Source organism: Schistocerca gregaria, chromosome 1 (genome assembly GCF_023897955.1).
Source record: "Schistocerca gregaria isolate iqSchGreg1 chromosome 1, iqSchGreg1.2, whole genome shotgun sequence".
Taxonomy (NCBI): Eukaryota; Metazoa; Arthropoda; class Insecta; order Orthoptera; family Acrididae; genus Schistocerca; species Schistocerca gregaria.
In genome coordinates, this window is record NC_064920.1 from 782488458 (window position 1) to 782506763 (window position 18306).

The following is an 18306-nucleotide window of genomic DNA, read 5'->3' on the forward strand; positions in this document are numbered from 1 at the left end:
AAAGGGTGTTAAATGGAAACTTCCTGCCCGTTGTTCTAGAAGAGATACCATTTATCGATGGGTTCCGACATACTCACTGTCCAGTTCACTCTTATCGTGCTGCAACATACATAACGAATTAGTAATTTTCTGATCGTTGCGTAGGATGGAACGCTACAGTAACATGGTAGGCCTGGTTCCCATATCTGATTTCTTTTTGTGGGGAGCTTTCAAAATTCCCAATCTATCACTAAACCACAACCACGCTAGACGATATATGCCGATGAATTGTCGGAGCATGCTTCAATGTATCGTCCGCTGACACTGTCTCCCCTGTTCGGCGATTGGAAATGTGCGTTGCAGCCCATTAGAAACAGCTGGAGCGCATTTTGAGGCAAAGCATAATACCATGTTACGTTACGAAAATTATTTGTTTTGTAGGTAACAGATAGTCGCTATTCGGTTATGAGCAAAATTCTTAATTTATTGACATGTGTATTCAATTTAATTACAGTGTTTCGAACGGTAACTGTAGTCACAATTATCCGACAACAGGTATTTTACAGAGCATCTCTAAATCCTTCAAGAAGTACTCGGGTGTCTCCGGGCAGAGACAGATCATATATTTCCGACAACGCAAAATCGAAGAAAGACAGTCCTTTTCTAAGTGGATAGAGCGCGTTGCTTTGATAGAGGTTGGGCAGTTGATGTTTCTCTTTCAGCGGTGACAAGTAGCCAACAAAACCACGTCACAGGATTAGAACAAAATCTATGTGACGCATATGCAGCTGTTTCTACAAAAACTGTTTGCGTAAACAAACACATATTTGGAACGGTTTTCTTATACCTTTTATAATACGGTAAAAGTTAACATACAGTTCCATTTACAAAATTCTAGCTGACCCTACCTCTGTCGTATAAGATAGGGCCAAGACGAAATACTATCTCGTCTACCTTCTTGCAGCGCATAAAGGCAGAACCTGCGAACAGCATCCCATTGGGCGGTGTTTACGTCTCCATAGCTATTTCCGACCGCCTTGCAGCTATTGTTACCACATTTCTCAGATATCTTTGCGAAACATTTCAGCACCGACAGCGGTAAGTGTTATATCACTGTACTCGTCTTTTCAAGAGCTTTAGAATGTGTTTAAAATATACATACCTCTCCATTTGAAAGTCCTTACATGATTCATTATCTCGGGTGATTAAACAGACTATAAAATATCATGCCCCTCCCAGCATTACCATTTGCTGGAAACCTCGGACTGTTCAGGAAATACTTGTCAAAAGGGCGTCACATCTTGCATGACTCACTATGCTGAGCGACAAAGAAAGACTGATAGACGTGCATCTATAACCAAGAAGTGGATAAGAATAAATATTAAAAAGAAGAAACTGCGTTGCGGAAGAACAGTGGTGTGAAACTCGAAATTTCATAAGGACCAGTAACTTAATAAAACGGTGACACGCTAAATGGCTTCCATGGCTTGATGTCTCGAGCCAACAGAAACAAAGCTTGTCATAATTTTTCGTCATCTCGTTTGCAGTCAGATAAAAGTGCGTGAAGTTCTCAAAGGAAAAGAAACTAAAATTTGGGTTTAACGGCCCGTCGACACTGAAGTCGTTAGAGATGGAGCGCGAGTTCGGAATGTTTCAAGGATAGGGAAGGAAACTGGCCAAGTACTTTCAAATGAATCATCTCGGCATTTGCTAGGAGGGAATTAGGAAAATGACGGAACATCTGAATCTGAACGGCTGGACGTGGATTTGAAGCGTCATCCTCCCGAATGTAATTTCAGCATGTTACTGAAGATAAGGTGGATAGATCACGTAACTAATGAGGAGGTATTGAATAGGATTGGGGAGAAGAGAAGTTTGTGGCACAACTTGACTAGAAGAAGGGATAGGTTGGTAGGACATGTTTTGAGGCATCAAGGGATCACAAATTTAGCGTTGAAGGGCAGCGTGGAGGGTAAAAATCGTAGAGGGAGACCGAGAGATGAGTACACTAAGCAGATTCAGAAGGATGTAGGTTGCAGTAGGTACTGGGAGATGAAGCAGCTTGCACAGGATAGAGTAGCATGGAGAGCTGCATCAAACCAGTCTCAGGACTGAAGACAACAACAACAACAACCATTGCATCACCTCGCTCGGTAGTTCTGAATGGCCGTTTTGGCAGCAAGCGAAGGATGAAAGCAAATGAACAGCTGTCGAACAGTTCTCGATTCGTTGGGGAGAGGAATGGACTATTTTTTCATATCGAATGGTTTCAGATCTATCTTTCTGTTTATATTTCCACTTTAGGAACCTCATGTAATTGACCTGTGCGAAGTTACTTGCGTCTTCTTTTCCTCGATATGGTAACCACCTTGCAATGGAAATACTACCCACACTGTTTGCTGACGCTGTAGAGCGCTTCTCGCATCACTTTAGCAAAGCAAACGCTACTGCAAGAAAAGACGTGAGACGTAGAGAGGCGATCTCTTTTCCAAATGCTTACCACTCAGAACTGACAACATACTGCTGTTCACTGAAAAGGACATCACAATAAAAGTGTACTCTTCCCTGGCCGGTTATGGCCACTAAAATAGGAGGACCATCGGTGGACTTTCACTGTTTCCTCAGCCGTGTGTGAGAAAGTGATGAAGGAAGAGCGGCCGGGACGCTTCCACACTTTCTCGCAAGTTTTATAATGAAGCCCTTGCTTGACTGCATGTCACTCTCACGCTTTTTAAACAAGTGATTTGTACGACAATATTAGTGACAAAGTGCTCTACCAGCCATCTAAGTCTCGTAAAATAGGTACTGAGCTGCATCGGTAGCACACCGTGGTAATAAGGAAACAATCTGAGGCACGTGAGTGGGAAAGTACTAACTCTAGAGAAAGCGCCAGCGGAAAATAGAATATCGACGATGGTACGAAGCGGCTCACAGAACTATACAGTGATACGAAAGTACTGTCGCTGACATTAGTGTGAATCTCGCATAATGCATACGATATGCAAAATACAACAGATATTGCAGTGACATGTGTGTCTGTGCTGTAACCGGGAAGATAAATGAAATAAAAAGTAAGGTTAGTGTTGAAGCTATTATCAACGTCGGAGAACTCTCCGAATGGTAAAAAATGGGGCTGGGAATCAGTCATTGTCTTATCGAAAGAACTTTTTTACAAAACATGAGGACACAGTCCGAAGGACCGTGCTGTAAACTGTGCATAATTCGTAAGAAAATTTTGTAGTGACAGGAGGGCCTTAATATTACATAAATGCTCTATATATGTAAGTGTTGCATCTCCTTTAGTTAAATTTCGGAATTATTTACGATCTTTTGTATCTTTAAGGAGTACAACAGCTTCACCGATCGCTAAAGAGATACTGCATTTCTTCCAGAAAGAGATATGCGCTTGAATGTACAGAGTGCATTATCTGCAGTATGTCAGACTGCTGCTAATCATATATAATTTATCTTTGGGGTTTACAGTCTGTATTGATCCTACGACGAATAACGGAGTGATTATCATTACCTGACAAAACTGGAATATACTCATCAGCTTCGTTACGATTCTGGAGTGGGCAGAGGTAACACTTCTCCTACTGACGTACTACTTGGGAATTTTCTAGATCAAAGAAGGTTTGAATCTTCATCTTTGAGGCTCTTGTGATTAAATGGTCTGTCTAAGGAGTATTTCTTACTCGAAACCAAATATACGTCATCCAGTACCAGGTTTCTGCTTTCTTACCCTTTAGGTATTTATGATTTCCATATATTTTAATGCCTTTTTGCGGGGACTGAGTAGGTATCATCCTGAATAAAAATCCGTTTCCAGAAACATTTAGTCAAGCCGCAACAGAGGAACAGATAAGTACAGAAGATAATATCCTCTTCTCTTAACCCGCCCAGGTAGCCCTGCGTGTCGCACCGTTTCTGGGATGGGGAGGTGCGTCGACCACGGTTGGAATCCGCCAAACGGATTAACGACGAGAGTCGATTTGGCGGTCAGCCCGGATGTGATTTTTTGGCGGTTTCTCACACTCCAATAGATGAATACTGGGTTGGTACCCAAGTCCCACCTCAGTTACACGATTCTAAAACCTTAGTTCACTTTCACATGTTGACAGTTGGGGTACACACATTCCGTCCTAGACATAACAGGGTGACGACAGACGGGGCATGCGGCCAACCCTTAAACTAACCTTTCCAAAGCGTTAATAACCCTGCTGACCCTACGCCGATTCGGGACAAAGGCCCAAAGAAAAGAAGAAGAATGTCCTCCACCCTTACCACTCTACTGGATTAAAGACTGTCAGTAGCTTTCTGTGAATCTGTTAATTGTTAAATTTGTAACCAAGATAATAACTGGGTTACAATGGCTATTTATTTCCTATATTATAATAATGGCATTGCGTGAAAACTATCCCTGCAAGCAGAGACACCGAGAACACAAGGTGAGACGTGAAAACCTTACATTTATTTCGTACTTTGATGTTGGACTTTGTTAAAAATTTTATACATTGGTCACAAATGTTATAACTACCAGAGTCAGGATAAATTCCTATCAATCTTCCACTCAGTAGGCTCAGTAGGGTGAAGTATTTTTCCTTCCCATGTTGGTCTGGAGCAACGTAAATCAGTGACAGGAATTGTGCTCTCAAGCCAGACACGGAGCCAGGTGGCGCACTGGGCGGCGGGTTAACTCTCTGGACCTGCATTCGGGAGGGGCGGAATTCAAGCCTCGTCAGGTCATTCAGACTTAGGTCTTTCGTGACTGATCTCTTGAGAAGGACGCGGCCGCTTTCTTCCTCTATCACAGCTCGTGCCGTGTCTCTAATGACAACTACATCAACGGGACGCTACACCCTTCTCTTCCTTGCCTCATTCAGACGAGATTTCCACATTAACACGAAGGATTCTATAGTGTGCTGAATGCAATAAAAAGTGTTGACGCAACTGGGTTGTGGGCTAGATAATGTAGTGCCATTGTCCAATATCACTTTTCTTTACTGCACTAAATTCATAAGTAGCATATTTATATTTGTGAACGCGTGATTTACAACATGTTAAGCTTATAAAGTCACTAGATGAAGACATATTGTTGAAACTACGGGCAAAACAATAAAGATCATCCCCGTTTTCAAGAAGGGACGTCAAACAGATGTGCAGAACTAAAGACCTACATCTCTAACGCCTATCAGTTGTAGAATTTTGGAACACGTATTATGTTCGAGTATAATGACTTTTCTGGAGACTAGAAACCTACTCTGTAGGAATCAGCATGGGTTTCGAAAAAGACGATCGTGTGAAACCTAGCTCGCGCTATTCGTCCAAGAGACTCAGAGGGCCATAGACACGGGTTCCCAGGTAGATGCCGTGTTTCTTGACTTCCGCAAGGCGTTCGATACAGTTACCCACAATCGTTTAATGAATAAAGTAAGAGCATATGGACTATCAGACCAATTGTGTGATTGGATTGAAGAGTTCCTAGATAACAGAACGCAGCATGTCATTCTCAATGGAGAGAAGTCTTCCGAAGTAAGAGTGATTTCAGGTGTGCCGCAGGGGAGTGTCGTAGGACCGTTGCTATTCACAATATACATAAATGACCTTGTAGATGACATCGGAAGTTCACTGAGGTTTTTTGCGGATGATGCTGTGGTATATCCTGAGGTTGTAACAATGGAAAATTTTACTGAAATACAGGAGCATCTGCAGCGAATTGACGCATGGTGCAGGGAATGGCAATTGAATCTCAATGTACACAAGTGTAATGTGCTGTGAATACATAGAAAGAAAGATCCCTTATCATTTAGCTACAATATAGCAGGTCAGCAACTGGAAGCAGTTAATTCCATAAATTATCTGGGAGTACGCATTAGGAATCATTTAAAATGGAATGATCATATAAAGTTGATCGTCGGTAAAGCAGATGCCAGACTGAGATTCATTGGAAGAATCCTAAGGAAATGCAATCCGAAAATAAAGGAAGTAGGTTGCAGTACGCTTGTTCGCCCGCTGCTTGATTACTGCTCATCAGTGCCGGATCCGTACCAGATAGGGCTGATAGAAGAGATAGAGAAGATCCAACGGAGAGAAGCGCGCTTCGTTAGACGATCATTTAGTAATCGCGAAAGCGTTACGGAGATGATAGATAAACTCGAGTGGAAGACTCTGCAGGAGAGACGCTCAGTATCTCGGTACGGGCTTTTGTTGAAGTTTCGAGAACACACCTTCAAGCGGTATATTGCTCCCTCCTACGTATATCTCGCGAAGAGACCATGAGGATATAATCAGAGAGATTAGAGCCCACACAGAAGCATACCGACAATCCTTCTTTCCACGAACAATACGAGACTGGAATAGAAGGGCGAACCGATAGAGGTACTCAAGGTACCCTCCGCCACACACCATCAGGTGGCTTGCGGAGTATGGATGTAGATTTTAGCAGCTTTATGGTTTTTATACCCAATAATGTCAAAAACTTATGTCACGGTATTAATAACCCGCAATAGCTTCAATAGCCGGCGTGATCGAAGATGAGATTAAGTACTGTGAAACGCTTATACTGTTTCAGAGAACATATACTTAGTTTTCAAGTTTGCAGTCAGATGACAGTGCTCAAAATTGGTCTGAGGAATATGGGACTTAACATCTGAGGTCATCAGTCCCCTAGAACTTAGAACTACTTAAACCTAACTAACCTAAGGACACCACACACATCCACACCCGAGGTAGGATTCGAACCTACGACCGTAGCGGTTGCCCGGTTCCAGACTGAAGCGCCTAGAACCGCTCGGCCACAACGGCCGGCAATGACAGTGCAAGGAACATCTTGTGAATAGGTTTGCCATTGTCTCTTCTTTGAAGTCTAGTCTTGTCTCTTGGACCAGAAAGTAACGGTAAATCATTATTTTTTCTAAAATTTGTTTTACAGCTTATGGCTTCTGGAAGCAGCAGTAGGTTCAGTGTTTGATTATCATGAAAGATTTACAACGTGAAAACTCTAATGAATAATGTATCTTAAACGTAAGATCTAGAGTGAAATTACTACAATCAAATACTTCGATTCAATTGAGCATTGATGTTAACAGGGCTACCACTCGACGCGATAATTTTTGTCCATGTTGCTCCTGATGTTATGATATTATGATGATGGACAATGCCAGAAACACGCCAGTATTTTTTTATAGTTAGTGGATTCTTGTTATTTAGTGACCTAAAGCAGTGTTAATGGCGTGGTTAATTATGCTTTTATGCTTGTTCATGAAAGTGTTGCGTCATAAGCTCCAAGGAGGTGGTAAATTTGGTATTGGCGTCCGCCGTGCAAAGAGTTCCACTTGCAGCAGTTACGGGCGCGGACTGCCCTCTCCGGGGCAGTGGGTCGGGCAAGCAGCCTGCCGCTTCCTACGCCGCGTCCACCGCGCTCCCTGCTGCCGCTCTGCCGCCAGACAAATCAGCCTGCCGCATGTGATGGCGCTGTTCAAAACATCCTGAACCTGCATTCTGAGTGAGCATGATCCGAATCCATGTAGGGGTGTTTGCAGATGATGCTGTCGTTTTACCGCATAGCAAAGTCGTCAAAGCCAACGGCCTTGCCGCAGTGGTAACACCGGTTCCCGTCAGATCACCGAAGTTAAGCGCTGTCGGGCTTGGCTAGCACTTGGATGGGTGACCGTCCGGTCTGCCGAGCGCTGTTAGCAAGAGGGGTGCACTCAGCCTTTGTGAGGCAAACTGAGGAGCTTCTTGACTGAGAAGTAGAGACTCCGATCTCGCAAACTGACATACGGCCGGGAGAGCGGTGTGCTGACCACATGCCCCTCCGTATCCGCATCCAGTGACGCCTATGAACTGAGGATGACACGGCAGCCGGTCGGTACCGTTGGGCCTTCATGGCCTGTTCGGGAGCAGAAAGTCGTCAAAAGATCAGAATTGTACAATTATTTAAACCACGTATGTGTTTGATGCGATAAGTGACAATTGACTCTAAAGAAAAAAACTGTGAAGTCATCAATATCAGTGCTAAAGAGACTCTCTTAAACTTTGATTTGCAGGACAAATCACACAAATTTAGAGGTATCATTACGAGGACGTGCTCAAAAGTAATACTTCCAAATTTTTGGTGAGAAAAGTCTTAAAGTTTTTTTAAAAATAAAACAAACGGTATTAACATTCTACACCATCAATATTCATGTCTTGATATTCACAGCCATCCGCCCCTATAGGGCTCCGAATTGTAGTATGTAATATGGCAGTGTGTAACGTAACTATGTCGGTGCGTAAGAAACAGCGTATTGTAATCGAGTTTCGAATTAGCAGAGTTCTTCCACACATGGAGCATCGTCTCCTTCAGCATGACAGTCCTAGACCTCGCACCAAAGCTGCGTCATCTGCAACAATCCGACGCCTTGTGTTCATTGCCATCGGTCATCCTCCGACCTGGCCCCATCCGACTTTCAGCTGTTCCCAAAACTTAACCCGTTTGAGGATTTCACTTTGATAGTGGTGAAGCGGTGTGAGCAGAGGTGAGGCTGTGACTCCGTCACCGAAGCCAAACAATCTGCAGTGATGGTATCAACAAATTGGTCTATCGTTGGGAGAAATGTGTTCGGCGCCCAGGTGACTATGTTGAGAAATGAATACGCAGACATGAAAAATAAAGATGTATGTCAGAAACATTCGTTTTACTAAAAAAATCTTTATGCATTTTCACATAAAAACTTCGGAGGTATTACTTTTCGGCATGCTCTCGTACAACTGAACATCTAGGCACTGCAATTACGAACAACTTAACTTGGAACGACCACACATGTGGTGTTGTGGTGAAGGCAAACCAAACACTTCGATTTATTGACAGAACACTTCGAAGATGCAACAGATCTGTTACCAACACTGCCTACACTACGCTTGTCCGTCGTCTTCTGGAGTGTTGCTGGGCGGTAAGTGATCCTTAGTAGATAGGATTGACAGAAGACATCGAAAACGTTCAAAGAAGGGTAGCTTGTTTTATATTATCGCAAGCAGAGGAGAGAGTGTCACGGATATGCTACGCGAGTTGGGGCGGCACTTTTTTTTTGTGGCGAGATGTTTCCACGAAATAACAATTACCGACTTTCTCATTGAAATGCGAATATATTTTGCTAATGCCCACTTGCGTAGGGAGGAACGATTATTGTGACAAAATAAGAGAAATCAGAGCTCGCTCGGAAGTGATCGTTTTTCCTGCTTGATATTCAAGTGCTCAAGACTTAGTTTGAAGGTGGTTCGATGAACGCTCTTCCAGGTACTTAAATGCGAATTGCAGAGTAGTCATGTAGATATAGATCTCGTAGACGTAGGGTCATCGTGAATCAGGTGATCCCTCTTTCTGTATTTCGTACTGGTGCTGGGATTGTTTCTTCAAGAAGCGTCACCTAACTGAGCCAGTGTTCTTTCCAAAACGACGTCTGTGTCGGAGACGCGATACAACCCTAAGCTCTTCGTTCATGAGTGATAAGACTTGCTCCTCACTTCCCGCGCGGTCAAGTGTGGAATACGCGCTCACCGGCGCGGTGCACCGGCCACGCCCCCGCACATGTAAAGAAGCCCACTCGCCCGCGCTTCTGTGAAGCCTCCCCTCTGCCACTTTAGTCGAGTGTCGGGACGGCCCGAACAGACCTCGGCTGACTCCCTGCCCATCCTTGCTCACCTGAGCTAGTGCTCTGTTCGTAGCGACGCCGATATCGGCCGCAGACCGTACACCAACCTTTCGTTGACAAATATTACCAAATTAACATGGCAGGAGGGTTCATAAACTAACAGAACAAGTAAGATTTATGGTTTTACAATATAATTCATGTTGTTGACTTTAAACACATTATGAGTGTTAATTATTTATCGAAACACAACAAAGTAAATTATGTTGTAAAACCATAATGCTTGATATCCGTATCTACATCTGCAACTACGTACATTCTCTGCAAGCCAGCGTATGGCGCATGGCGGAGTGTACCTTGCACCAATTCCAATCATTTTCTCTCCTGTTCTAGTCGCAAATAAACCGATGGAAAAATGAGTATCTATGTGCCTCCCTATGAGCCTTAAATTCTTTTATCTTCATCCTCTTTACGCGAAATGTGGGTTGGCGGTAGTAGAATTAGCTTAGAATTCAGCTTCAAATGCCGGTTGTCTAAATTTTCTCAATAGCGTTTCGCGAAAAAAAAGTCACCTTCCCTCCAGGTATTCCCATTTGAATTCGTTAGCACCTCCGTTATACTCGCCGGTTCATCGAATATACCAGCAACAAATCTAGCGCCCCGTCGCTTAATTGCTTCTGTGCGCTCCTTCAATTCAACCTGGTGGTGGTGATCCAAAACACTCAAGCAATAATCAAGAGTAGGTCACACTAGTATTCCATGTACGACCTCCTTTACAGATGAACCACGCTTTCCTATAACTCACAATAAGTCGAAGCCGACCATTCGCTTTCCCTACTGCCGTCTGTACGCGCTCGTTCCATTTCATATCGTTTTGCAACGTCACTCCTAGATTCTTAATCGACGTGACTTTATCAAGCACCTCACTACCAGTCCTGTATTCGAATATGACGGGGTTGTTTTTCCTACTCATCGGCATCAACTTACACTATTCACATTTAGAGCAAGCTGCCATTCATCACACCAAGAACAAATTCTGTATAAGTCATCTTGTATTCTCCTCCTGTCACTCAAAGAGGACACCTTCCAGTACAGCATAGCGTCATCAGCAAACAGATACAAATTGCTGTCTACCCTGTTCATCACATCGTTTATGTATATAGAGAATAAAAGCGGTTTATCTCACTTTCCTGGGACTCTTGTTGACGATACACTTGTCTCTAACGGTCACATGCCGTCCAGGGCAACGCACTGGGTTCATTACTTAAGAAGTCTTCGAGCCACTTACATATGTGGGAACCTATTCCGTATCCTCGTACCTTCGTTAACAGTCTGCAATGGGGCACCGTGTCAAACGCTTTCCTGTGTGTGCTTAACGATATGCATGAACTATATAGCCATATTGTATTCATAATATTTGTCTAAAATAGATTAAAAATTGAAAACTAGCCGAAAATAATAAAAAGTGTTAATACAGCAGCTTTTGTCTTTTCTGAATCATTTAAGAACTGCGGAACATTGGTTGCAGGAAATAATCAAAATTTATATTTCTTTTTCCTGTATCTAATTTCTTTTTTTCAAAATTTACTTGTTTTCCTTTACTGTTTCCTCTAGTGCAGATTGAATAGCGTGGTGGATACGCCTGGACCTCATCTTACTCTCTTCTCAACAATAACTTCCCTTTGATGTCCGGTGACTATTTTAACTGCAGTGGGTTTACTCATAAGTTGTAGATAAACTTTCGCTTGCTGTATTGACATGGAAACGTCTATTCAATCGTCGGTCGAACTTCACTGTGTGACGAAGTACTGTTAGATTTTATTAGCTGATAACTACGAAGCTAATAATGCGTAAACAGTGGTTGAGTCCACAACGAATAGGTAATGTCTGTTCGTGTTCGTCGCGCAGTATTTCTTTTGCAGCTGACGTCATCGTATCAGTATAAGCGCATGTGCGTGAATGTTACGAAGTAGCTTTGTGTAAAGATATAAATTGGTGTTGCGTTATACACCTTTAGCTAGGACACTCATTCGGGTGTCACTGTGAAGGGCTGGCGTAGCACTTTTAGGACCGAAAGTGAGATACACTTGTCTCTAACGGTCACATGCCGTCCAGGGCAACGCACTGGGTTCATTACTTAAGAAGTCTTCGAGCCACTTACATATGTATAAGTGAAAATCGGTATTGAATTAAAGATTACAAAATAATGGCCGGCCGGAGTGACCGATCGGTTCTAGGAACTTCAGTCTGGAACCGCGCTACCGCTACAGTCGCAGGTTCGAATCCTGTCTCGGGCATGGATGTGTGTGATGTCCTTTGGTTAGCTATGTTTAAGTACTTCTAAGTTCTAGGGGACTGATGACCTCATAAGTTAAGTCCCATAGTGCTCAGAGTCATTTGAACCTACCAAAATAATGAAAGATGTTGTCTGATAAGACTCGTAAATATGCTATAAATTACAGGAGACCTATTTTCTTTTCAAAGTACGATGGGTCGTGAAATTGAAACATTAGTGAAAAACAGATGAAGCTTTGTGCAGGTGTGTTGCATAGTGTTTCTAGTACGCCTGTGGAGCTTGCCAGTTCAGAGATCGCAGTGAGCACGTCAACAGGCCTACGAAAATAGTGTCCCGCCAAGTGTGAAGTGCGTGCTGTCATTCGATTTCTTCTTGCTGTGGGTCACCTCCGTAGCTGAGTTGTTAGCATGGCCGAATGCCATGAGAGGAGCCCGGGCTCGATTCCCTGTCGGCTCGGAGATGTTCTCCGCTCGGGCACTGGGTGTTGTGTTGCCCTCACCATCATCGAAATACAAATCGCCGAAGTGGCGTCAAATAAAAAGTCTTGCACCAGGCAACCGGTCTACACGAAAGGAGACTCCCCACCAAAACATGCCATTCAAACATGCTGACGGTCGCAATGCAGCCGAAATTCGTCGGTGAATGCGTAACGTGTACGTTGAAACTTTCATGAGTGATAACAAAGTGCGGCAATGGTGCAGAAACTTTGGAGCAGGACGTAGAGACGTTCATGATGCAGGCGCCCAGGGAAGTAAGCGAGTAACCTAGATATCTTTCAGCGAGTGGATCAGACGACTCATGAAAATCTTCAGTTTAGAATTTCTGTTTCGAGTTAGTCGTTTCCAGAAATTTCAAGGTCAGCTATCTCTGGCCCATGTTGAGTGGGCGGCTTCAATGCCGCTAAATCTGTGCGAGATGGTTTCCCAAGATGCTGTCCGACCGCCACAAAACACAGCCTTTACGTTTCTCCACCCCTACGATGATGCGAGAGAACAATTTTTGAGCGAAATTGTCACAGAGGATGAGACATGGGTCCATTTCGAAAATGAAGAAACAAAACAGCAACTGAAACAGTGGATGCGTTCTTATTCCCCGAGTAAACCAAAGAAGTACAAACGAACATTCTCCATCAAAAAGTACATGGCTCTTGCGTTCTAGGATCGTAAAGGAGCTTTGTTGTTGGAATTCACGGAACGTGGAATGACCAATACTGCAGTACCATATGGTGTGACTCTACGAAGAACAATTAAAAATATACGAAGTGAAATGTTGTCAGGCGTTGCAACAAGAAGGCTGCTGCAGCGTTTTTGTTGGGAAGTGTTTGATCAGCCACCATACAGCCTGGACTTGGCTCCCTTTGATTTTCATTCCTCTGGTTACATGAAACGCTTGCTAGGAGGACAGAAGATTGGCACAGATGACGAGAATTGGCTGAAACCACAGGAGGCTGCCTTCTGTGACGAGAGTACTGGGAAGTTGGCCCCACGCCACGATAAATGTCTAAGTCGAAGCGGCAGCTATGTGGAGAAGTAGCTGGAAGGGTAAGTTAAATGTTGCAGATGAAACATTTTTGGTTTTCACTGTCGTTTCCATTTCGCGATTGATCGGGGATACAGCGGCCAGCGACAGTCGAGACTTGTGACACATCTTTTCAGCAAACATTATATTATTCTATATAACCATTGTATTAAAGAGATCGATAATTAAATTACATATTAATACGAAACATTTGCTATGCGCGTACTCCGATGTTTTCAAAAAAAAAAAAAAAAAAAATTTACCCCGCGGATCCGAGGGCACACACACACTTTTTTGTCATTAATGATTATCTAATTCCATATTGTGTTTCCCAATTAGTATTATCAGAAACATTTTTCAGTCTTCGTCAGTTAAAAATGAAAGATTCCTTTCTTCGTCGTATAATTAATTATCACGTAGTTAAAACAAAATTACGTAAAGTGATTTATGTTTAGTGCAATTTTGTCATAAGATGACATGATGAAGACCATGTCTGTTATCTGAAGACAAATGTTGATGGTGTTGGGACAGCAACAAGCCACAAATTTACTTTCAGTTCCTTTATTCAAAGGGTACAGTTACCGGTTTCGAATCGTTGTGATTCGTCTTCAGACGGTATATACGCATTCCTTATGACATGTGGTGTGTTTTTACAAATCAATTGTTCTAATATATAAATAATACATAATTATAAGCTCGCCATACACAGATGGTTGCGTTACAGATTTTCGTTGCATGTGACTTACGTGAAATGTTGGTTTGTAGTGTTTGTTTTCATAACATTCGTCCAACAGATGTGAATACATTCCCACTGCATTCTTATTGTTTCACATGTAAATTTTTCTCACTGAACACTTTAGATTTTTCACCGAGAAGGTTTGATTTCTGTGGCACACTGATTTGACTTGAAGTGACTGCTGTGAAGTGGATATGTGGTTTTTGTCTGCATTTTGTTGTGGAGTTTTTGTATTATTATGGGTTTATATCCATTATTATGGTCCGCAGTTCGTGGTCTTGCAGAAGCGTTCTCGCTTCCCACGCCCAGGTTCCCGGGTTCGATTCCCGGCGGTGTCAGGGATTTTCTCTGCCTCGTGATAACTGGGTGTCGTGTGATGTTCTTATGTTAGTTAGGTTTAAGTAGTTCTAAGTTCTAGGCGACTGATGACCATAGATGTCAAGTCCCATAGTGCTCAGAGCCATTTGATCCATTATTATGAGCAACTGTTTTAATTATATTGATTTCATTTTGTTGGTCTGTGTCACTGATTGGTACTTTTTTCTTTTTAATTCGATGTAGCATCGTTCTGAAATATGCCATTTTTTGTTGACGGAGGTGGCAAGATGAGTTGTCAATACTGACATCTGTGGTGGTAGTTTTCTGTAAATACTAAATTGATGTTTATTGTTACTATTGCAAATTTTCAGGTCAAGAAAGTTAATGCCTTTATTATTGTCATGTTCAACTGTGAATTTAATATTTTTGTGGATTTCGCTTAGATCTGCTGCTAATGTATCTATTTCATTGGTTGTACCATCAAAAAGCATGATTTTATCATCAGCATATCTTCTGTAGTAATTATTTTGTTTGAGATGTGCTGGTTGGTTGAGAAGAATTTTTGCTCTATATTGTTGATGTAAATGTCAGCTGTCCTAACACCATCAACATTTGATTTATGTTTGTTTGCGGGTACATGTCTGCAGTCGTGGTACACATCGTAATGCCCGTACCACAGTACCGTAGCACGCCGTTAGACGAGTGAAAATGAGATTGCGCAGGACTTTGACGAAATGAAGTATCGTGAAGTATTTGTTTTCGACAGCCGCAGAAATGTTGCAGCCGCGTCTGGCCAATCGAGACGGCGAAATAATACAATTGATTAGCGAAGTGTCCAGACGGTTTTCATAGAAAGGAAAGCACGAGGAGCGGGTCGTTAGGCGGTGATGTGGTGGGCGGCGTTTCCGCGAACTGGAGAGGAGAGGCCTCCAGCCTCCAGCGTCCAGCGGCGGTGCCGTTAGCGAGGCGCGCCGCTCGTCGCATCAGTCGCGGCCGGCCGTCCCCTGGCTGTCCCCGGAGTGTGCGGCGGTCCCGTTGCCGGCGGCGCTGCTGGAAGGCCGGATCTCATCTTCCGTCACGTGACGATCCGGTAACGGTGCGGCCATAGCGTCGTGGGAACCGCGGGCGCTGCCCCACGCGGGCCATCCGCCCACGCCGGTAGCTGGGAGCGCCGGCACGCCGCAGGAATGGGGGCACACCGGCGGCTGCAGTGCAGGCACTGCTCGCGTAGACAGACGTCTGCATGCGAGCCAGGCCGACAGCAGGTGCCTGCCGCTTACAGCCCTCCCTTTAGTTTGCCTACGGCGTTCACGGTTGTACTGTGGTCCCGAGCAGAGTGGTGCAGTAACATCCCGCTACCGGAGCAACAACTACACAGTACGAACTAAGCTGGGTGAACTACAGTGAGCAGTACGAGGAGCAATCTACGGTCATGGGGCATGGGACCAACACGTCGCCAGTCCCTCCGGCCGTTATGAATCCTGATGATGCCCTTACTTCTTTACTGAAGCAGCTCCTTATTCGGCCTCACGAGGATCGAGTGAATCCCGTACCATATCTCGCAACCTCAGACCATTCGGCTATGGAGTTGATCTCGGAATTATATTTCGATTTATAATGATCAGCCAGAACATTATAACCAGGTACCTAATTGTCGGTATGTCCAATTTTGGCACGGATAACAGCCGCGAAGCGTCGTTGCATGGAAGCAATGAGGCCTTGGTAGGTCGCTGGCACCACATCTGCACACATACGTAACCTAATTCACGTAAATTCCGGGGGAAGGGGGGGGGGAGGGAGCGACGAGCTATGACGCCACGTTCGATCACATCCCAGAAGTGCTCGACCGAGTTCAGATCTGGCGAGCTGGTGAAAGGTCTCTGTTGGATTCCTTTCACATTAATTTCTTAAATCTGTTGTCATTTACGGCGTAAATTCCTCTTCTAAATTTACTGTGATGTTTCTGACTCTACCAGGGAGGAGACTGAGCAGTGGAACGTGTTACTTTTACACATAAACAAGAACGATATGTCACATTACTACACTTGAAAACACAGTTTATATGTAATTCATGTCACACAGTCTCATACGGAACCTACATCCGCTTTCTTTTATATACTGTATTTGATAAGATACAGTCATCCCCCTTCCCTTCTGTATGAAAGGATGAATGAGCAAATGTATTTCTAGTTGCATACTTGATGGTAGCAGACAAGTCTGTCTGCAACAGAACAATAGGACCAACGTCGGAACAGGTAGCTACGCTTTCTAAAAGCAAAGAGGTTTCTATTCTTAGTATGCTCCTGTCCGTTCCTTGTCATGTTGGTATAGGAAGCTGCCTCTCTGGTCACTTCCGTTTGTATCTGTGACGCACCCTCGGTAGGGCGCCACGGCAGTCTGTCCGCGGCGAGCGTCTGAAGTGGTAAGATCTCCGGCTAAGCGCGTGTCTGCTAAGTCCGTAGGACAATGGATTTCTTAAGTTCAGCCTAACTGAAAATTTAATCACATTTATTTCAGGCTTAGATCTAAAATATCTAACGTTACCTTAAATTGCAACGCAGTGTGATTCGAGTGTAAAGTTCAGAATATCTTTCTGTAGTTGCTTTGTCACTACTTTGTGAGTAAAGTGGAACCACGTGTTGATCAGTAACTCTAAGATCATAAATCTTAAATGCGAATGTGCGTGAGATTATAACGTCTCGTCTTGACAATATTTTTCAATCTAGCAACTTTTCTTTATGTTCAACCCACGTAGGGTGTACTTTGTGAGACCAGTACCACGTGCTTATACAATTGTTTGACCCATCAGGTTAACAGTAAGACGATAGTAACCTGTTCGAGGTTTTTCTCTTGTAATTTGCGTCCGATGTAATTTATTTTAATTATCAAAATTATTGTGGGGTTACACTCTTTATGTAAGCCAAGTTGACCACCTGAAGCATGTGGTGTAATCATCAAAGTAGCCCTCAGCTATTCTTTTCTGGAAGATTTCACAGAGAGTTAGTATGAATTTAGTATACCAGTGTGTGCTAAGTTCATGACGGACAGGACTGCGCTACGAACGAAACCTCTTTGGGTGAAAATTGAATCGGTTGGTTGTGGTTAATTTCCTCTTGCATATGTTTCAACGTGCTTCGTGTGTTATTTTATGAATGCAGTGTTGTATGCAGTCTCCCAATCTTGGCTCCATATTTGATGTGTTCCGTAAGATTACAAATTCACATTTTCACACATTTTCACAATCCTAAATAAGGCACCAGTTTAGTTATGAATCAACTTTAATAAGCTGAAATTTTAACGGAACAATTATCAATGTTAAAATAAATGTACAATATACACTGATTTATTTCTTTTAATTTAAATTGTCTATATATATATATATATATATATATATATATATATATATATATATATATATATATATATATATATATATATCACCGGTTACCGTAACATGACTACTAAAAGATTATAATTAATGTTAGCCTGGTTGGAATTTGGTAAGCTAGACTGGATACCTGGTGAAACAGTTGCTCAGTAATGCAATGATAACTTCCCAGAGAGCTCACAGCCTTTAACCCGCTTTTATTGTCTTGAATATCAGCACAGCTTCCAGAACGACTTAATGCATCAACATTACACTGGGAGGCCAGCACAATCGCCACTGTGTTTCACGAACCACTCAGTCATACTTCTGGCTTTGTGATGTGGCACATTATCTAGTTAAAAAATGCCAGACCCATCGGGGAGCATGGTCGTCATGAAGGGGTGTACGTGGTCTGCAACCAGTGTATGATACTCCTCGACCTCATGGTGTCTTGCACGAGCTC

At 43.2% G+C, this 18306-nt stretch overlaps 1 protein-coding gene and 1 pseudogene across 1 annotated transcript in view; one reads left to right on the forward strand and one right to left on the reverse strand.

Moving 5' to 3' along the window:
• Positions 1-18306, reverse strand: part of LOC126269044 (serine-rich adhesin for platelets-like) — a 342253-nt gene that overhangs the window by 279197 nt on the left and 44750 nt on the right. The window lies entirely within an intron of this gene.
• On the forward strand, positions 7559-7676 carry LOC126287814 (5S ribosomal RNA; annotated as a pseudogene).